The sequence below is a fragment of the Brachycentrus maculatus genome, unplaced genomic scaffold, assembly GCF_059751285.1.
Source record: "Brachycentrus maculatus isolate JH-2025_06_01 unplaced genomic scaffold, ASM5975128v1 h1tg000561l, whole genome shotgun sequence".
NCBI classification, from domain to species: Eukaryota; Metazoa; Arthropoda; class Insecta; order Trichoptera; family Brachycentridae; genus Brachycentrus; species Brachycentrus maculatus.
The window spans coordinates 29,103-53,210 of record NW_028281304.1 but is presented as its reverse complement, the minus strand read 5'-3'; the positions used below and the strand labels follow the sequence as shown (position 1 = coordinate 53,210).

At 28.9% G+C, this 24,108-nt stretch overlaps 1 protein-coding gene across 1 annotated transcript in view; it reads right to left on the bottom strand.

Annotated features, from left to right (window-relative positions):
• The window catches only part of LOC148301452 (phospholipase B1, membrane-associated-like), a 67,542-nt gene extending 53,969 nt beyond the window's left edge, over positions 1-13,573 (bottom strand). The window contains exon 1 of the mRNA XM_088273219.1: positions 13,245-13,573. The gene's annotated coding sequence lies outside the window, so the exon portion shown is untranslated. The remainder of the gene's footprint in view (positions 1-13,244) is intronic.
• Between the last annotated feature and the right edge of the window lie 10,535 nt (positions 13,574-24,108).

The window sequence follows — 24,108 nt, the reverse complement described above, 5'->3', positions numbered from 1 at the left end:
CACTCATTTTTTTTCACATGTCCAAACCACTTCATCACACCTTTTTTTATCAATTATTTATCTCAGCTATGATCTCAGTTCTGCATTATTTCCTTATTTCACCATTCGAACATCTATCGTGCATTGTTTTGCGACACATTTGTCAAGTTACGTTACGTTTACATTATTTATTGACATCTCATGATGAAGAAGAATATGGATGTCTGGACATTTACGGGGCTGACGACCGTCATAGGCTGGTTTAAGTACATCACTATACATACGTGTAACATTCACCAATTGTACCCATTATTAACAACCACACTCAAATTCTTGGAAGTTCTATATACATGAACCAATTTTAAAACATTGTTCTTTAATCACAATAACTTCACTAGAGACAACTATTGGTGAGATGAAAATAAGCTTTTTATTTAGCAAAAACTCTTTTTATTAATATGTGACGTCCAAATCCTGGATTATAATCACACACATGAGAAACGACAGAAAATATCATTATATATTAAAATATCAGATGGGGCTGGACATGTGACGGCACTGGAGCACAGTGCTGCGTTTGCCAGCGAGCTAATGTTCATCTACATCTCTCCAAATTTATTATTATTAATTTTTTTTTTCGTTCTCTCTCTTATTTGTTTATTATTTTTAATTTCATTGTATTAAAAATAAATGTTGTAAAATATATATTGCTGACTAAGTATTGCACCCACCACTTAGTCAAGCTGGAATAAAGAGTTATTATTATTTTCGTTTTATTATTTATGCTTATAATTTGACCAGATAATATATTTAATTTATTTTGTGAGCAAGTATTTGGACACACTTAAAATGTTGTAAGTTAAGTTAGCTAATTACGTGTTAGTATCACATATTCGTTAAGTTGGTAATACTAAATTATCCTTTTTTTATTATTGTTAATAAATTACTGAAACAACTTGTCACGACATACTAAAATTCCTTATCCGCTATTGCCTTATCTCGAATATCCGGTTGAATGATGCCCCAACAAATGTGAAAATGCTATAAATCCTTACATACGCAACAATATGTCGTTTTGTCGAAAAATATAATGAAATAATATAACCTTTATGTTTGGTCGACAATATGTAACGTGATAGGTCCTTTTCCTATCATATTTCAACAAATATTCAAATTTAAAAAGAATTTAATATAATATAGAAAAGTGAAACAAATTTACGAGGTGGATGTGGTTTGTGATAGAAGCAGAGGAAGATCAAAGAAAATTTGCATGATTGAGTATGGATTTCAAATATTTTTTGTACAAATACAAATTGGTCAGGTTAGGAGTCGAAATAATCGGCAGATATGTAACATATAAGGAGATGCATAATGTAACATTGCATCAATTCGATGCAGTGCCCTATGCACATTTAGTTGCGGATAAGGGTTAGAAGAAGCCGATTATAAATGTTCATACATACACTCTTTAAACAAATCCAGATTTTTAATTTTGATAATGAAACCCTGCTTTCGAGTTTCCTTTTAATAACCTAATATCACACCCATCATGCCGCTTCCCCGAAGGGGTAGGCAGAGATAATCGAACGCCACACCAATCTGTCTTTGCAAACATTATTCGCCTCTTCCACATTCATGCATCTCCTCATACATACCCGACGATTGTTGCGACTCCTTACCCGGCCGCTTTCAAGTATTTGACATACTTGATTGTGCCAAGTTTTCCAGGGTCTTCTTCTGCTTCTATTCCAACTACCATTTTTTCCTAACTTATACGTTCCACATGTCCAATCATCTCAACACACCTTTCTTAATTTTATTGATAATGCTTATCTCAGCCTTGCATTCTTTCCTTATTTCATCATTAGAACATCTATCAAATATCGTTTACCCACACATTCGTCTGAGGGATCGCATTCGTATAAATATATTTTTATTTAAGTTATAATAATAGCACGTCCTAATTTATTTTCCTGAAATAGTACAACATTATATTATATATCGTCATTGCTTTCAACAACGTCATATTTCAAAAAACTTGATTTTTCAGGAGATCGTTTTAAAAGTTTAAAAATATAATACAATGTATTAAAAATAAATGTACTATGTATCTATAAAATACTATGCAACAATTTTTTTCGTGTAAAACTTGAATGTTTTTTCTACATTTGTAAAATATTAAGTACATTTAAAAAAAATAATTAAACAATACCTTATCTTCAAAATGCAAAAATATTAAGTTAAAAATATGCCTCTTTTGCTGGGATAAAGTACATTTTCTGGGCATTCCAAAAACATGCATAACTGAAAATTGTCGATTTTTTATTTATGACGTTGTTGAAAGGAGTGAGCGATATATAGTGTCATTGTTACGGAACTATTATATTGTTTAATCTTGAAATAGTTCAGTCTGACTTTCTTAGCAACCACATAGAATGAGGAAAACCATGAGTTTGTGTAACGGAACATGTAGTAATCCAACCACTTCCGATTAGTTTATAGTATGTATACACAAATACAATATACACACGAACATGTGGCTGATCACAGATTTCTAACTCCGCTTTATCATAACATTAGACACACCTGTTTAAATGTATTATTTGGCTGATTAATATATTTCTACTAGTCTTATCAAATTTATAGGTGTCTCAACATGAGATAACAATAACTATAATAAATTGGATAATTTGTAATTTGCACCATTTTCGTAAAATACCACCTCAAGGGCGCTTATAAAGACTTGGATAGTAATAATCATTACAGGATGATGACGATAATGATACGCAAAAAATAAATATAAGAGTTTCTGCTTAATAAAAAGCTTCTTTACATCTCACCAATAGATGACTCTAGTGAAGTTCTAGTGATTCAAGAACAAGGTTTCTAAATTGGTTCATATATATATAGAACTTCCAAGAATTTGAGTAGTGTGGTTGTCAATAATGGGTAGAACTGGTGAATGTCACACGTGTGTAAAGTGATCACTTAAACCAGCCTATGACGGTCGTCAGCCCCGTAAATGCCCAGACTTCCATATTCTTCTTTATCTTTGATGAGATGTTAAAAATAATATGAAAATAACTCCTGTAATTGGAGATAATCCAGATTTTGTGAACAAGTATTTGGACACACTCAAAATGTTATGAATGTCCAAGATGTTAGACAGGACGCTTTCCTGAGCGATGGTCACGCTGGAGAGCAGCTTTTTGACCTCCTTGTCGTTGTGGATGGACAACTTCCACATTGGAGATGTAGTATCTATCGTTTTATACGAAGGAAGATGTAAGTCTGAGAATCCCAGAGCTTACGACCCGGTATTTGCGCTTCATCACTTTTTACGCTTGTGTAACGTTTGGCGATTATTGAACATCCATATTATATTATTTTTTTAAAGATTTGTGTAAGTATGTTGTCCGCCTCCGTAGTGTAATGGTCAGCATGTTTAGCTACCGTGCTAGAGGTCCCGGGTCCGATTCCCAGAGGGGTGAAAATAAATATTAGTGATTTTACACTGTAATATTTATTTAATATTACCCTGGACTGGTTCGTGAAGCGCAAGAGTGATCACCTTGCCTTCATGTAAATAATGATCAAGAAAACACTGCGTTAATTTGATGCAGTGCCCTATGCACCATTGGGTGTGGATAAGGGTTATAAGTAAGTAAGTATGTATGTGTATGATTATAACCACTATCCGCACCCGACGGTGCATAGGGCAATGCATCAGTCAAACGTAATATTTTCTTGTCAGTAGGTACTTACTATATATATATATATATATATTATTTTACAGGATAAAAAAAATTAAGGTTCAAAGCAATAAAACCAAAAAATCTGAAAAGTTATGATATCCATCTATGATTCATGAATATGTAAATTTTGTAATTAACTGTAATAATAAAAAATATATACTTATGTATTTCTAAAAAAAATCTTAAAATATTTGGATTTTTTTACATTAATCATTATCAGTAGTGATTAATATGTTTTGTAAGCTCAGTCATTGATGTGTCTACGATAATTTATAAGCTTGTCAACTTCCTACTTATTTAATAATATTTTCTCAATAAAAACCATAATTAGGTTATGAACATTACGAAAGAAAATTATTACCTTTTGTGTATATGTATAATTATGTAATCCGATCAGGCACAAAAGGCAATCCTAGGTCATTAATTTACGAGTTTTCGATCAATTAAATCTTGAACTCAGACCTTTAAAGCAACTCATTACTTTCCGCTAAGTTTCACTAAGCCGACATGTAACATTGAAGAATATCACATTTTTTATGTATAATAATTTATGCAGGGTTGTTATTCAAAAAACATTCAAAATGGGACAAAATAGACCTATATTTATAAATATTTATTAATTTAATTAATCAAATTAAACGTTAAAAAATACTGAATAAATATTTATTCCCAACTAGCAATTAAATTTAATAATAAAAATATTATTGAACAAATATTAAGAAATTTCAGCATATAACATTGAAAATATCACATTTTTTACGTTTAATATTATGCAGTGCTGTTATTTAAAATACTTTTAAAACGGAACAAAACAGATCTCTTTTTATTCCATTTCAATCTACAATAAATATTTATTCCCAACTATCATTAAAATTTGATAATAACAAATTATTGAACAATATCAAGAAATTTCGCCATGTTTCATTGAAAATATCACATTTTATTACGTTTAATACAATGCAGTGCTGTTATTTAAAATACTTTTATGACTAAAGAAAACAGGCCTATTTTTATTCTTTATTAATGTCTTCTTCGAACCCTCATCCGCACCCTAATGGTGCATAAGGGACTGCATCATATAAAAGCAGTATTATCTTGATCGTTAACACATGAAGGAAAGATGATCAGCCCTCCGCTTCAGAGACCAGTCCAGGCAAATATTGAATAAATATTAGAGTGGAAAAATCACTCATATTAAGACCCACACCTGGGAATCGAGCCCATAACCTTCAGAACGGTAGCCGGGCGTGCTGACCATTTACACTATGAGGCGGACTAATGTACAATAAATATCAATTCCCAACTTATACTTTATTTAAGTTAAGTTATTATTTTTACTTAATTTAAGAACGTTACACCAATAATACAATACTGAATATAACTCATGAAATATAGTTGTTGTCACTTAGCATTTTCAATGTTTCATTATTTTTTAAATATTTTTATTGCTACACAAACACTAGGAAATTGAACATATTTGAAATGTGTTTTCTTTTTTTTTCTATTTAACCTGACAGAACCACAGCAACTGATACGGTTACAGATAATTAAAAATAAAATTGAATTATTTAACGTATTAACGGGAGTATATTCTATTCAAAGAGGAGTTTTCATATTCATAACCAGAATCATAGAATTATAAGTTGAATATACCAGCCGTGATTTACATGTTGCTATCATGACGTATTGAATGAACTTCAACATTCACCAATTAACATCTTTCTCTTAACATAAAATTAAGCAATCCTAAGAAATCACGTGAAAGAGCATTGCACACAAAAGACTATCACGGAATTTATTCCATTTGATCGTTCCTAATAACCTAATCGATAACCAAAGCATTTGCTTATTTATTGTTACTGCAGAAAGATGGTAGAATTCCATGTTGAATTGTTGGGTAATATATGAAAAATTAAACACTGTTATTCGATTGAATTCTACTTTATTTACATACATATCGCTCACTCCTTTCAACAACGTCATATATCAAAAATCGTCAAATTTCAGTTGTGCATGTTTTCGGAATGCCCAGATTTTGTAACATTTTGAGTGTGTCCAAATACTTGTTCACAAAATCTGGATTATCTCCAATTACAGGAGTTATTGTCATCGGCTGGTTTAAGTGATCACTTTACACACGTGTAACATTCACCAATTCTACCCATTATTGACAACCACACTACTTAAATTCTTGGAAGTTCTATATATATGAACCAATTTAGAAACCTTGTTCTTGAATCACTAGGACTTCACTAGAGACATCTATTGGTGAGATGTAAAGAAGCTTTTTACTAAGCAGAAACTCTTTTTCAAACCCAGATTTTGTACTATATCCCAGTAAAAGCGGCATATTTTAAACTTAATATTTACCCGCTGCAGGGCAAAAAGTGTTGTTTTTGCATTTTGAAGGAAGGGTATTGTATATTTTTTTTTTAATAAACTAAATATTTTTCAAATATACAAAAAAACTTCAGGTTTTACCTAAAAAGATCTGTTGCACATTAAAAAGTTCAATAAGTGGCTTGATATCTAGGCACTATCGATCAAATTTAGAAATGTGTGGTGAGATGGTTTGTGCGTGTATGAGGTATGCATGAAAATAAAATTAAAATAACATAAAATAAAAATATAATATCATAAGTAAAAGATCTAAATTATTATGTAATATTTGCATAAAATGAAGCCGAATGCAAATTTAAATTGTATAATATTTCATACACCGTTACGATTACGTTTTAAAATGTCTGACCAAGGGCATTGTATCTAGTTCTACCAATTTATATCTACCTACCTAGATAAACGGGTATTAATGAGAAAATTGTGAAATAGGTATTAGAATGCTGATTAAATTATTTTACCTTGGGCATTAAGTTTTTAAAATAGGGTTTTAAATTTTTTTTTTCTTCTTCAAGTATCTTCCGGATGAATCCATAGAATTTGACATACAATGTAATACATGAAGGCTCTATTATTCATTCATATCTATTCTTCTATTTTTCACGATTTATATGTTTTAACATAATGATTAAAGAAAACACTTGTTTTTTACCACTTGAGTTTTATTATAGACTACATGTTTAAGAAGTTAAACTTCCAAAACTTTCTAAATTTTGAAAATTTAGAAATCCAAAAAACCTAAATTCTAATAATACTTTTTTAAATAATATATTGTTTCAAAATTCTTCACCTTTGCTTTCCATTTTTCCTTTGTTTTCAAACTCCGTCCCTTGACTAACCCCTTCCCCTTACTTCCCCCTCTCCTTATTTATAGAACAATTTTATATTTTAGTTATTATACAGACCTGAATGATGGAAGTTTAACTTCTGAAACATGTAGTCTATAATAAAACTCAAGTGGTAAAAAACAAATGTTTTCATTAATCATTGTAACATGTCTTACCACAAAGTTAATGCCGAAACAATAAATAAAATGTTTAAACATAGTGAAAACAGACAATAAATGAATCCTTGATATATCACACTGTTTTGACTTGCTTTGTGTCGTTTATTTTTTACAATGTAGTATACATATTGCATATGTTTGACGTTTTTAGAGAATTAAACAACGTTTTTCCATCGTATATTAATTAAAAATAATAAAAAAAATGAATAAGTATCAATCATTTGCTCTAGTAACAAAATGTAACTGTGACCAAAGGAAACATTCGTTCGTACAAAAAACGTCATTTTAAAACATTATTCATAAAACATACAGCAAGCATAGAAATTAATTACTTCTTTCATATTTTTTACTTATTGTCGTTAAAAATTTCAAAAAATATACCGAAACTGGTTCCGTTTACGTTGATTTTTTTAACAACATTTTGAGTGTGTCCAAATACTTGTTCACAAAATCTGGATTATCTCCAATTACAGGAGTTATTTTCATATTATTTTTTAACATCTCATTAAAGATGAAGAAAAATATGGAAGTCTGGGCATTTACGCGGCTGACGACCGTCATAGGCTGGTTTAAGTGATCACTCAAACCAGCCTATGACGGTCGTCAGCCCCGTAAATGCCCAGACTTCCATATTCTTCTTCATCTTTTATGAGATGTTAAAAAATATATTTTTTTTTTATACAACATTGGGTACAAAGCAAAGGTTATTTAGTATGTTAAATTAAATTTAAAAAAATACCTAAGGGGAGGATAAAGGGGATGAAAATCTGATCAATTTTTTTTGTATGGACTTATCGTTCGTTTCAAGGTCAAACTTTTAACAAAAACACGGAATTGCGCCATATTTACGATATCAGATAAATCATTTCAATTGGAGAACATTCTGCATATTAAAAAATGAATAAACATTTCTGATCGATCAATCTCACATACATACTTTAATTACTGATGACGCCGGTAACGATTAACCCCGGTCACTGGTCAAATAAAATAATTATGAAAATACTAAAAAGTAGTTTTTATGTTTATATTTACTGTTTCATAAATTGATTTGACAGTCACTTTGTGGTAAAATATATCCATTTTTAATTTTAGTTTTACTTAGTAATTAACTTAACATCCATTTACCTACATTTAATTCGTAATGCAACGTCTAATAAACGATTTACAAATTTCTTTGTAGTCGTGGATTACCACTGAAATTATGCTGAAATATCGTATGCTTAATTCATTGTCATTACATACTACTCCTATTTTTTTTTAATAAAGTAGCATTAAAATTCATGTACTGTCCCCATTTTTTCGCATAAGTAGATTACAAATCACTGTTAATCATGCATCACGCATTTTTTAAATTGTCACTTTTGTGATTTGAGAAATATGACGTTCACATAAAACTTGTACAATAATAAAAATGAACTAATACGTTTTTTTAATACAAACCTTTTTTACCGGTCATCTTTAAACATTAAAATTAATTTTAATAATAATAAAACCCTTATCTGCACCCCAATGGTGCATAGGGCACTGTGTCTTATAAACGCAGTGTTATTATGATCGTTTTACACATGAAGGAAAGGTGATCAGCCCTCCGCTTCAGGTACCAGTCCATGGTAATATTGAATAAACATTACAGTGAAAAAATTACTTATATTTATTTTTACCCCCCTTGGGAATCGAACCCGGGACCTCCAGAACGGTAGCCGAGCGTGCTGACCATTACACTACGGAGGCGGACAAAAATTAATTTTAAATCAAGGTTTTTTATTGGTATCATAACAAAGATGAAGAAAAATATAGACGTCTGGGTATTTACAAGGCTCACGACCTGTCAACAAATAAAAAATAATAAAAAAAATAAACCTGTTAATACTTAGACTCCCATATTTACCTTCATCTGTATTTAAATATCAATAAATAAAAATCTTGATTTATATAGCTCCTTCGTGGAACAAAATCCAAAATTTGAGAATAAACATTTTGACACACTTAAAATGTAGTAATGAGCATTATTTAGTAAAAACATTTTAACCCTTGGTCTCCAAACGTCAAATTCAATTCTAAATTATCTAATGATGCATTCATTGATTGCCTTAAATATATTTTCCAGATGTAAATACCTTTTTTATAAATTAAAAAAAAAACTGAACACGGAAATAAAAACATGGCCTTAATATTTTGTTCAATTTATTATAATTTATTGTAAAAAAATATTGTCTTTCTTATATTAAAAAATTTCGATACCTAAGTAACTTCACTGCTAACTTAAAATCAATGAAATGTTTAAACTCATGCTTCGAGCGAGATGGCGAGTGATTTGCCTAGAATTTTCACTCATGAATTTAAAGTAACTTTAAACATAAAGAGTATATCCACTCACGAGTAGGCACAGGCTATGAAACTTAAAAAGTTGTAGCCTGGGTTGGGTCATGATAAGCGGTATTGCATAAGCCGTAGCTAGATTTCAGAGTCACTTGGACGTTGGGTAGTAAAAAAACAATTGTTGCAAATTATTTGTTATATTAATGTTTCTTGGATGCACATTTTAGCAGTGTAAAGATTATTTTAAAAGGTTTTTTTTAATTAATTTCAAAATGTTATTTTATTGCAGTTCACTTTATATATAGATATATAAATGTTGGTCATAATTCTAAATACTTAACTAATGTACATCATTTTAAGTGTGTCCAAATACTTGTTCAAAAATTTGGATTATCTCTAATAATTTATTAGTTATTCTCGAGTTATTTTTTACATTATTTTTCGACATCTCATTATAGATGATGAAGAATATGGAAGTCAGGGCATTTACGGGGCTATGACCGTCATCGACTGGTTTAAGTAACCACTTTAAACACGTGTAGCATTCACTAATTCTACCCATGATAACTTTTTTAATGTTTATAAACTTTTTAAATAAGGGTGTCATTTATTGAAATTAATAATAATTGACTGCTCATGTAATAAATCATGTTAGTACATTATTTCAACGAGTGGTTGTAGAAAACCTTACATTCTAAATTATTTTTACTTACTTTATCCACATTATTTATTAAAAAAATAATTAATAGTAAAACAAATTTAAGAGGTGAAAGTTATGAAATGTAATAGAAGCAGAGGAAGACCAAAGGAAACTGGGCATGATCAAGTATTCCAAAAGTGGTCAAGATCAGGAGTCGGAATAATCGGCGGGTATGTATGTGGAGATGTATTACATATATTTACAAATATGTAATATATCTAATAATACTACATATATGTAATACATCATATTATATATGTGGAAAAAGACACGCACACACACACACACACACACACACACACACACACACACACACACACACACACACACACACACACACACACACACACACATACACACACACACACACACACACACACACACACACACACACACACACACACACACACACACACACAACACACACACACACACACACACTCACACACTCACCCCAACCAACATAAGAATAGCATTATCGGAGGATTTTTTTAATTGGGCATAGTTTGGTTAATTAATGTTGTATAATATATTGTTTTGGCTGTAAAAATCCCAAATAAAATTAAAAATAAAATTAAAAAATAAACAATTGGAGATTGTTTTCAAAGAAAGATTGATAATGCGTTTTTCCTATGCCTACCGCTGCGGGGAAGCGGTGTAATGGTTAGTGAGATAGTTGTTATTGTATAATTTATATTTGAAGCACTAACATTGTGATTTTCTATTTTATAATTAAAATGTAACTTTTTAAAACAAAGTTACATTTTATTTATAGTTATTGCTTTAAACACTGAATTGTAATTAATTTTCTAGACATTTCTACTTTTATGATCTTAAAATTTATAACGCATTTCTCTCCAATTAAGAGATTAAGCTCTTGTTCTTGGAGAAGGACTTAAACTTATTAATTTTTGTGTATGTTTGTTGGTAACGTAATACAAAAATCTTGAATTAACATGTATTTAATTCAATTTATTTATTTTTTAGCATTATCATGCCTTCATTTTTTTATATCTGTAGGCAGGTTATTTAAGTACCTGGTTCCCAAATAGTTCTATTGGAATCATTTAGTATTGTTATGACATGTTGATATCTCGAAGATGAAATTTTATTTAGACTAAGTATATTTCACCGTTAAATAGTTGGAGAGTAGCTGTTTTTTTTTTTTGAAAATGGTTTCTACCTTTGTGACTTGGAATATTCAAAATAATAAATTTATTGCATAGGTTTTTTTTAAATGAATGTATAAAAACGGTGATTCATCTTATATTAATATACCTCAATAAACTATTTAGTTCGCCTCGTAATATATTTTAATACATAATACCTATTACTATATTCTATGAATTATGTAATATTTGCAGTATTACAACTCTAAGTTACACAGTAGTAAACCCGTTAAAATTACTTTTATGAGGATTACCCTATTTGTCTAAGGATAGTCGATCATATTTGCGCAACATTTTATTTTAATCACCTACTTTTCAGTTCATATTATGGAAATACTGCTGCATTATTCTGTCCAAGAACTGGTCCTATAAAATATTAATGTCACCTAAAGTTTTTCTTAAAATAGTTATATAAAAATTAGGTAAACGATTGCATAATGCTAAATTACAAATTATTCAAGGCTGAAAATACAGCAAGAAGTTTTAACGTTAAACGTGATTCAGATATACATGTATTATTTATCGATTCGGCATTAACTTTGTGGAATGACATGTTGATTTTGTTTAAATAATATTTAAAACACTTGAATAATACTACCTAATAAGTTTAATTTCATTACACACGACTAGTTTCGAAAACCAACAGATGTTTTCGTCTACAGTTTTACTTTTCGCCACTAGATGAAAACATCTGTTAGTTTTCGAAATTAGTTATGTGTAATGGATACAAAACAGATTAAGTGGTGTGTTATACAAGTGTTTAATTTGTTTAAATTTTCAGATATATACGCGCATAATATATACATACATATATACCCGGTACCTGAAGCAGAGGGTTGATCACCTTTACTTCATGTGTAAACGATCAAAATAACACTGCGTTTATATGAAGCAGTGCCCTATGCACCATTGGGGAGTGGATAAGGGTTTTATTATTATTATTATTAATGCATACTTTTACGTTATATTAAGCGCGTTTAAATTTTTGCCAACAAATTCAAAATTTTCTCATTTTCTTAAAATATGTATTTTAAGGCAAATAAAGAATTGGAAAACAAATATAAAAATTTTAGTATTTTATTTATAGGCTTTTCACCCAACATAGCTTGAATAACGTGGTTTTCAATCAAGAATAGAATGTTAAATGTCACAAGTGTGTAAAGAACAAAGTGATTATTTTAAACAGCGACTGGCAACTACCTCAAAGATCCATTTTTCCAATAATCGATTCGGCAATGACTTCAATTAAATCTATAAAAACTTAAATTATATTTTAAAATATGTTTTCACTTTTTTTGAGATTCTTAAACCGTCGATTTATATTATATCTTCAGGTCAAATGTAGACCTGATGATGGAATAATTATTCGAAAACTGACTGCCGTCATGAAGTAGCGTTTTTTTTTCTAAAACTGCTATAACACAAAGTAAATGATGAATGATAAAGAGAGTGTTATATTACCATACCACAAAGTTAACAATGCTTAAATATATTTTACAAAAAATACTGTTAAAGATATCCACATAAGATAGTCAATATTAACATTTCACAACAATTCTCAATAATACATAATAATAAATATTTATATTTATACATGTATTTAAATATAAATATTTATTATTTATACACACACACACAAATAACATGGCAGTTACATCTTGTTACAATACATTTTTGCTTTTAAAACAACCGCAGAAAAAAAATATATAAAAAAATTAAGTAACACATAATATGAAATTTTAAATAAAAAAAAACCATACGACATCATTTTATAAAATAAAGAAGTTTTGAACAAAGGTTTAAATTAATAGAATTTTTTAGTGAGATTTCTATACTTTTAATAAAAACAAAAGCTCGAACTAACAATTAGATCAATTGTATCTCATATTGTTCAGAAGGAAAAAAGTGACACTTACCGTAAAATGAACGCCGTTAACAATTTGACACAGCTTTAAGCTCATAAAAATAAAGCACTCCTTGCAGTTAAAATTGCAATATATTTAAACACCGTCTTTTCATAAATTTTAGTACATTTTGTATTTTTAATAATTTTTATACTAATTTCAGTAATCCATTTTTTTTCACACAAACACAAAGTTTTTCTTTTTACTTTTTTTTATTTTATTTCTATGATATGTTTTGTTACGTTAACTTAACTTGCCGTTGTTACTAGCATATATGCGTCCAGTATGTCACCTCGGAGGAAACAGGTGACTGGTCCGACATACATGCGGCGTTTGAATGCGCGTTGGCCGACGTCTATACAAGTCGAGCTAACACTAGGTTAGTATCAAAAATATTTCATTCAGGTAACCTTCCGTGCATACAGATGGGGGTAAACATCACACACTTAGCTTCTAGTGACGAAATCCCTCATTCCGCTTGATTCTGGTAATCCCATGAAATAAAATTCAACGCACCGATAATTCAGGGAATTTGTAAACTCTGATACGCAATTATTTAAAAACTTTAAGTTAAATCTGTATGCCCTCACATACTTGAACTTTTTTCAATATGCCTTTGTGTAAATATATCACATTTAAAATTTATTACATAAATAATTACACGTTAATAATTCAACAATTTAAATTTAAAGTTAATATGTTTATTTTTAAGAATGGTAAATTTATTGAGAATAAAGCAGTGTTTTAATTGGGATATTTTAAATAAATAACCGTTGAATTACTTACGTATGTTATCAATTTATAAATTTATTTTAAACTATTAAATCAACGACAAACGTTGTTGTAAAAAGTCCTTTTTTTTAAATCAACTATTTGAAATGACAACTTTCACTCACACACATATATATATATATATATATATATATATATATATATATATATATATATATATATATATATATATATATATATATATATATATATATATATATATATGTATATATATATATATATATAATATATATATATATATATATATATATATATATATATATATATATATATATATATATATATATATATATATATATATATATATATATATATATATATATATATATATATATATATATATATATATATATATATATATATATATATATATATATAAATATATATATATATATATATATATATATATATATATATATATATATATATATATATATATATATATATATATATATATATATATATATATATATATATATATATATATATATATATATATATATATATATATATATATATATATATATATATATATATATATATATATATATATATATATATATATATATATATATATATATATATATATATATATATTTATATATATATTTATATATATATGTATTTAAAAAAATTTTTATATAAATAAATATACATATATGCCCTTGGGGTAGTATTTACGAAAATGATGCTTTATAAATTATCCAAATTTATTATTACTAGATATTATAATAGACTTTTCATCAGCAGGTGAATACATACAAATATTCACATTCAACTATTGATTAGAACATCTGTAGATCCCAAAACTAGTTGTGTTACCATTAAAAAACTGTCATATACAAATATTAAATTTTTATACTTACATCATCATGTTATTTCACAAAGTTCATCCTTAATCAATAAATAATTCTATATTTTTTATTTTCAATTCCTCCAGACTGACACACTTCAATTCGTGGCTAGATACAGTATTTTGAAATAAATAAATTTGATGCACATAAATCAATGATAAGTTCAGTCCACCTTAGGTTGAAACTCGCCAAGTGATCGTTCTGATTTATAATATTTCACTATCCTTAGCTGGATGATTTTATTACTATGCACGCGCTTTATGGAAACGTGTAAGTGTTGATAAGTCAATGATGGTTCGGTAACAGCTACCAAGTCTCGGCGAAAGTGGTACGTTATTTGGTATTGGAAATGAGGGACGCACAATAAATTATAATTACCGAATTACGAAAGGTTTAGCTTTGAACGAGCGTGGTTAGTTTAACAATCGTAGGTTATAAAACACTCGTGACGGCCCTGTGCTGTTGTGGTAAATATATAATGTTAACAATAATTCAACACCTGATTAACAATTAATATCATATTATATTTATGACATCTCATCAAAGATGAAGAAGAATATGGAAGTCTGGGCATTTACGGGGCTGACTTTACACGCGTGTAACATTCACCAATTCTACCCATTATTGGCAACCACACTACTCAAATTCTTGGAAGTTCTACTCGTATATATGAACCAATTTTGAAACATTGTTCTTGAATCACTAGAACTTCACTAGAGACATCTATTGGTGAGATGAAAAGAAGCTGTTTTGAGCAGAAACTCTTATATTAGTATGTGAGGTATGGTGAGAAAATATATATGTTTGGGATTATTCATTGATAAAAATCCACTGTATAATGTATTAAGATACTCTGTATCAAAAAGTAATTATTGTTAAAGTATAGATGATATTGAAGCAACAACCTGTAACCATTCGGAAGATGCCTTCTTAGGCGAAAGCGCTCGGTGCTTGAATTTATTTTACATTATTTTAGACTGTTCATTTGATTTGAGACTTTCACATCTCATCTCAATTAACTTTTTTATCTATGTCATTATATCAATAAAAGAAATAATTGATGCTTTATCTATATTCGCATAAACATGAAATACTATGACGCAAAATATAATTTATTTGACAATGTAAAATATGGGTTAAACATTATCATAAAATTAACAGTTTTTATGTAAAATAAAAACCTTTGGTTCTATGACATTTATGTTATATTTCGTAATTATAGAAAATAAAATAAACTCTTATGGCAAAATAATATCATGTATAATATTCAAAAAATATTAAAATAATTAATTGGACAAGAGAATAAAGAAATTAACCTGAAATAAAATTTTGATGCAAAAATTTAAACGATTACAACAGCCTTTTAATCATGTTTATTTTATTATCTTATTTCCTTCTATTCTCATGAAGGTTTCTGATAATTAAAACTTTGTCAACTCAACCATAGATGTTGCTGGGAACTCATATGAAAAAGAATGGTCAATCATAGGATTTTTTCTTTTTTTAAAAAGATAAATATTTGTGTTTTTTATTATTTACACAAATATTTCAATTTCATACTACAATATTTCTGTGAGCCATAGATATCAAATTGTGTCAGAGTGGGTTCGAACCAAGAAACTGAGTTAAGAGTCCGCGACACTAACCACGGGACCACAACCCGACAATGAATTTTAATAAAACATCAATGAATTTGAGTGGTGTAGTTGTCAATCGTGGGTGAATGATGAATGAACCCAATGGTGAATGTAACACGTGTATAAAAAAAGCACTTTAACCAGCCTATGATAGGTCTTAAGTCCTGTAAATTTCAATGTGTACAGATGTTAACAGAAAATTCTACCTTGAAATTTATGTAAGTTAATGGAAAATATTTTTATATCTTTAAATATAATACAAACAACTTTTGAAATCAAAGTACTATGGTTGTAAATCATAAGTAGAATGATAAATGAAGGATGATGAAAGAATGATGAAAGAAAGATGAAAGTAGACTGAATGCAGTCGAAACACGATCTCTCAGAAGAATGTGTGACAAAACGATGTATGATAGATGTACGAATAGTGAAATAAGGAAGGAATGCAAAGCTGAGATAAGCATTATCGATAAAATTAAGAAAGGTGTGTTGAGATGGTTTGGACATGTAGAACGAATGATTGAGGAAAAAACCCTAAAACAAATTTATGAGGCGAATGTTAGCGGGAAAAGAAGCAGAGGAAGACCGAGAAAAACATGACACGATCAGGTATGCCATATACTTGAAAGTGGTCAGGTTAGGAGTCGTAACAATCGGCGGGTATGTATGAGGAGATACATGAACGTGGAAGAGGCAAAGAATGTTTGCAAGGACAGAGTGGTGTGGCGCTCTATTCTCTCTGCCTACCCCTGCGGGGAAGCGGCGTGATGGTTAGTTAGTTAGTAAGAATGATAAATGTTTCATATTTTATAAAATGATCACTAAAGCAAGCCAATATACTGGTCGAAAGCACTGTAATTATTTTAACTCACTTATTCCACTCAATAACTCGTTCGTCTATGTTTAGGAAATCAATAAAAATCTTTATCTGATAAATTTTATATATTTTTCAGATTTGTGTATATTTTATGATTTTTATAAAAATTGTGCAAGATTTTTTAACTTATCGTAAAGTCTTGCAAAAATATTAAATATTATAAACCATAAGATTTTAACATAACCTAAAAAAATTGTGAAACTGGCATAATTTTAGTTGCGTGAATTCACATATATTTAAACATTCATAGGCACCCAATTTCTCCCGCGACGAATTTCAGAAATCGCTCTTACAGAATCTTATTTTAAAATTTATGTCAAAAACATAAGAATAACACTATAAATTTGTAACAAAAATAATCAAAAGGACTCAAGTATATAATAAAAAAATTATAAGAAGGATTTTTTTTTTAAATCAATGAGCGTGGCGAAATTAATTTAGCATTTTACAAGTGTTATATGGATGGTTGAATATCTTATTGGGTCATTAAAATTTGCAAATTCTATCATAATTCGAAGGTCATATTTCAAGCAAAACTTCTCTTGAACTCTTTACGTAATCAATAAAGACAAAAGATTTTATAGGCGCAAAAAATAGTAGTTATTCAAAATATAATTATTCATCAAATTGCAAGACTTATTTTCTCACAAATCAAAGTGTGTATTATCCATTTTTACTTATGTATATAAAAAAACCTTTTTGGTTCTTATAGTATATTATTTTACTCCTATCTGGTTAAAATAGAAAATAAATGATGATATTAATAAAACTTTCTGACTTAAGTTTTGAAATGTGGTTTAATAAATAAAAATCACAAGAAAAAATGTCTTGACGTTGGTAAAAGGAATCAACATTAAAGCAATCAAATTTCTTTCGTAGGTAATCTCGGCCCTAGAAAAATTATTAAAGTATAAAGGAATCAAATCAATTAATTAAATAAATTTCGTTCGTTATCTTGGTCCTAGATCCTCTTCAAACAGGAGTGTTCCTTCCAAATTAGTTTATTCAAAAGTTTTATTTTATATTTCATTTAATTTCAATACTGATATCACAATTTGGCCTAAGCAATAGATAGACATTATTTTATCTTTAAGAAGATTTAAAACAATATAATTTTTTTTGCACGTGCCTTAAAAATAAGGGCAGTTTTATATGAATTTGTGTATAAAAAGATTATGTATTCATAAATGTTTTTGAAAAAAAAAACAACAGTCGCAGTTCATTGACTTTCACATGTCTACAATATTTATTTCCACCACACGAACTACTTTTTGAATAGTATTAAAAGGGTGGAAGACAAATATTTCATGCTGAGATTAATTTTAATTTTAGTAACAAGGAGATGAACGATAGTCAAATTGAGTATTTTGAAGGTAAATGCAAATATTTCTATATTTTCGAGCACATCTTCTTTTCACCAACGGACCTTATCACGATGTAACGAATAATTTAATTGCGTAACGCATTTAAAGCCAATTATTTTATTATTTCCACGACGGTTGTGTAAGACCAATCAATATTAACTGAATTGTACTTAGAAGATACCATTTTATTAATAAATCACGAAATATTTCAAAACATACAAGACACGGCCGGATATAAATGGCGTGATTAGTTTTAGAGAATATACTTTTGCTTATTGACAGGATAAAAATATTATTATTAGATGCATATATACATATACTTGACATGTTATAATCCCTCTGTATAATGATCTTAATTATTTCATTGATATCTTAACATACAAGAAGTGTATATACATATATAACCATTACTATACATATATTACCTAACATCATCTCTTTTTATTTCCATACAATATGTCTTTGAAAACACTATAGTAAATAATCAAAAAATCTGTTACAACATTTTGAGTGTGTCCAAATACTTGTTCACAAAATCTGGATTATCTCCAATTGCAGGAGTTATTTTCATATTATTTTTTAACATCTCATCAAAGATGAAGAAGAATATGGAAGTCTGGGCATTTACGAAGCTGACGACCGTCATCGGCTGGTTTAAGTGATCACTTAACACACGTGTAACATTCACCAATTCTACCCATTATTGACAACCGCACTAATTACATTCTTGAAAGTTCAATATATACATATGAACCTATTTAGAAACCTTGTTCTTGAATCACTAGAACTTCACAAGAGACATCTATTGGTGAGATGTAAAGAAGCTTTTAACTAAGTTCTAGTGATTAAAGAACAAGGTTTCTAAATTGGTTCATATATATAGAACTTCCAAGAATTTGAGTAGTGTGGTTGTCAATAATGGGTAGAATTGGTGAATGTTACACGTGTGTAAAGTGATCACTTAAACCAGCCGATGACGGTCGTCAGCCCCGTAAATGCCCAGACTTCCATATTCTTCTTCATCTTTGATGAGATGTTAAAAAATAATAAAAAAAAATCTCTTATTTGTAAATTTACCTTGTATTTATTTTATAAGCACAGTACAGATTATAAAGGAAATGAAACAAATTAAAATTAAACTCAAAAGCATCACCCCCTTTATTATAATTTTTATTATTGACGTCAATAGTTTTGAGATGAATTAAACCTGCATTAAAAAAATAAGTTTCTTCTAAAAACAAGTTTCTATCTTCTCCTGTTACGCAGTATACGAATTGATCACTTAAACCTGCCAATGGCAGGTTGTAAGTCTTGACTTTTTCCCATATTTTTCCTTGATGAAGATTTGACATGAATCTGAAAAAAATCCTTACTAAGACTATGTGATGCTTATAATTTTTCTAAAAAATGTATGACATATAAACTAGGTTAAATCAAATGTTGGTTGACCTTCAAATAGATACCGTTTTCATAGAACATGAATCGTAAAATGAATGTTTGGGAATAAGTTTCAAAATTATCAACCATAAACCATATTCTCAACATTTTGAGTCTGTCCAAATACTTGTTCACAAAATCTGGATTATCTCCAATTACGGGAGTTATTTTCATATTATTTTTGACATCTCATCAAAGATGAAGAAGAATATGGAAGTCTAATGTGTTACACGTGTGTAAAGTGGTCACTTAAACCAGCTTATGACGGTCGTCAGCCACGTAGATGCCCAGACTTATCCCAATGGTGCATAGGGCACTGCATCATATAAATGCAGTATTATCTTGATCGTTAATACATGAAGGAAAGGTGATCAGCCCACCGCTTCCGGGGAGAGAGAAAAGAGTGAAAAATCACTTTTATTTATTTGACCCTCCCTGGGAATCGAACCCGGGACCTCCAGTACGGTAGCCGAGCGTGCTGACCATTATTACACTACTACCTTTATATCGCTAACTCCCTTCAAAAACGTCATAAATCAAAAGTAGTTAATTTTTAGCTGTGCATATTTTCAGAATGCCCAGAAAATGTACTATATTCCAGCAAAAAAGGCATATTTTTAACTTAATATTTACCCGCTACAGTGCATAAAGTGTTGTTTTTGCATTTTGAAGAAAAGGTATTGTTTAATTTTTTGTTCAAATAAACTAAAGATTTTTTAAAATGGAGAAAAAACCTTCAAGTTTTACCTAAAAAGATCTGTTGCACAGTAAAAAGTCCAGTAAGGGGCTTGATATGTATTTTTAATACATTGTGTCATATTTTTAAACTTTAAAAACGTTCTCCTGAAAAATCAAGATTTTTTTATTCATGACGTTCTTGAAAGGAGTGAGCGATATGTACACACTAACCTACCTTCGTTTTGACTGGATTCTACGTAATTCGCTGAAATGGCATTCCATTCTGTAACTTCTGTTAATATTTTAACAGATGTTAAAATAATCGAAAGTAAGAGGCTATTTTATACAATCTCTTTAACATTGACCTGGCTTAGATTATTAAACTAGATAACTACCAATACATTTATACATTTGACCACATTTTCATAAAATTAAAATACAGGTAGATTCCATTAAAAAAATGAAATGCTGGTTCTCCATTTTAATAAAATTTAAATTCAGGTAATCCATTTTATGACATTTTAAATGCAGGTAATCTATTTTGAGAAAATTGGTACGAGAGAAAAAGTTCAATATTTGGAATAGTCAATAATCCTAACCTAACCTAACCTAACCTAACCTAACCTAACCATTACACTACGGAGGCGGACAAAAATATTTATGATAGACACTAATCCATATTTATGATAGACACTAATTATTTAAATTTGTTTCAATTTAAGATTTTGCTGATTTTTTTTATACAGAAATATTAAATATAATATAAGAGTGAAAAAATCACTTATATTTATTTGACCCTCCCCCCTTGAGAATCGAACCCGAAAATACAAATACAAAGAAATATCCTTAAATAACAATTAAACCCACTCTTTTGACTTTTATTTTATCTTTATGCAAATTCGATTGAAATCATTATTTTTATGACCACTTATTACAAAATGCACAGTATATTAAAGAATTGTTTTTGATATTCTGCAAAATTTAGGTCACGATTTTCTCACTAGAGAATTTAAAATTTATTTCCCAAACTTGACAATTAAATTAACGATTTTATATTCTCATTCAAATGTTAACATGTTCTCAAAACAAATCTTGATTCAGATCCATGTTTTTTCTTAAAGATTTGGTTAAAATTAATTTTTATTTTTAAAAACGTTTTTCCTCAATCAAAAAATATACAACTTTAATTTTTGATTATTGATATTAGATCACATCACTGTAAAGTGATAACTTAACTAGCCTATGACAGGTCGTAAGCCCTTTAATATCCAGACATCCTTTTTCTTCTTCATTTATGTTGAGATGTCAAAAATGTTAAAATAACTCCTCAGCGTAGAAACCCAGATTTGTGAACAAATATTTGGACACACTCAAAATGTTGTGAATGAAATAATAAAAAATCTAATCGTGTTTTCAGACGTTTCCCAGTATGTAGGGATGAAAGGATTAATAATGATATAGTAGAGTGAATGCTGGGTACAGTGAATGGTGCTCTTAGTTTGTTATCAAAGACAGATTGGCGTGGCGTTCTATTCCCTCAGCCTTCCCCTGCGGAGAAGCGTCGTAATAGTTAGTAACTTTTTAGTATTAATAAAAATAAAACTTAAAATCAAAAGAAAAAAATCAGAAAATATTATAATAATACTAAGTTTATTAGACAACTATACTCAAAAGTTCGTAATAAAATTATCAGCAAAGAAAAACGATGTATTTTTTGCCCAATATAACGCCTTTAAAAAATACTAGTTTTCAATAAATTTATTAATTATGTATTATAAATATTAATATATTGTATTATGATACACTTTTATATAATTTTTTGACATCTAATCAAAGATGGAGAAGAATATGGAAGTCTGGGCATTTACGGGGCTGGCGACCGTCATAAGCTGTTTTAAGTGATCACTTTACACACGTGTAACATTCACCAATTCTACCCATTATTGACAACCACACTACTCAAATTCTTGGATTTTCTATATATATGAGCCAATTTAGAAACGTTGTTCATGAATCACTAGAACTTCACTAGAGACATCTATTGGTGAGATGAAGAAAAGCTTTTATTAACTAGAAACTCTTATAGTAGTATGTGAGGCCCGAATCCTGGATTATGATCACACACGTGAGAAACGTCAGAAAATATCATTTAAATTTTTTATATTTATAAGTTAATTTATTTACAACATTTTGAGTGTGTCCAAATACTTGTTCATAAATCTGGATTATCTCCAATTACAGGAGTTATTTTTCATATTATGTTTTGACATCTATGTCAAAAAATAATATCAAAAATAACTCCTGTAATTGGAGATAATCCAGATTTGTAAACAAGTATTTGGACACACTCAAAATGTTATAAATGATTCACTTTGTAACAATCCACTTCTCGAAATTTATGACGAATGTTTTTTTTTATGGTCACATTGTAATTTCGTATGAACGGAGATCCAAATGACTTGGCTGTATAATTCTGACCAATAGTGTTTTTCCATATTGCGAAATGGTGCAGGCATATTACTATATTTTCCTCATATTGCTTAAGATTTTACAAGTTACCAACAACTTTTAGAATAACCTTTAATTATTTGTTTTTTATATGTATCTGAGAAATAGATTTGAGAAATATATTTAGATGATAACGACCCCGAAAGAACTTAACTTTTAACTTAACGTTTATTTATTGTTTCGGCATTAACTTTGTGGTAAGACATGTTACAATGATTAAAGAAAACACTTGTTTTTTACCACTTGATGGAAGTTTAACTTCTGAAACATGTAGTCTATAATAAAACTCAAGTGGTAAAAAACAAGTGTTTTCTTTAATCATTGTAACTTAACAAAGTACTAGCAATGCATACATTATATATATTACAGGTAACATTTTGCTGAGATGAGATTTGATAAGATGTAAAGAATAATTTGAAAAATAACTCCTATAATTGGAGATAATCCATATCTGTGAACAAGTATTTGGACACACTCAAAATGTTGTAAATAAATTAATTGGTCAAATGATAAATTAAAATTTAAAAAAATTAAAATGATATTATCTGGCGTTTCTCATGTATGTGATTATAATACAGGATTCGGACCTCACATACTAATATAAGAGTTGCTGCTTAGTAAAAAACTTCTTTACATCTCACCAATAGATGTCTCTGGTGAAGTTCTAGTGATTCAAGAACAAGATTCTAAATTGGTTCTCATATTTATTGATTTGGCATTCAATTTGTA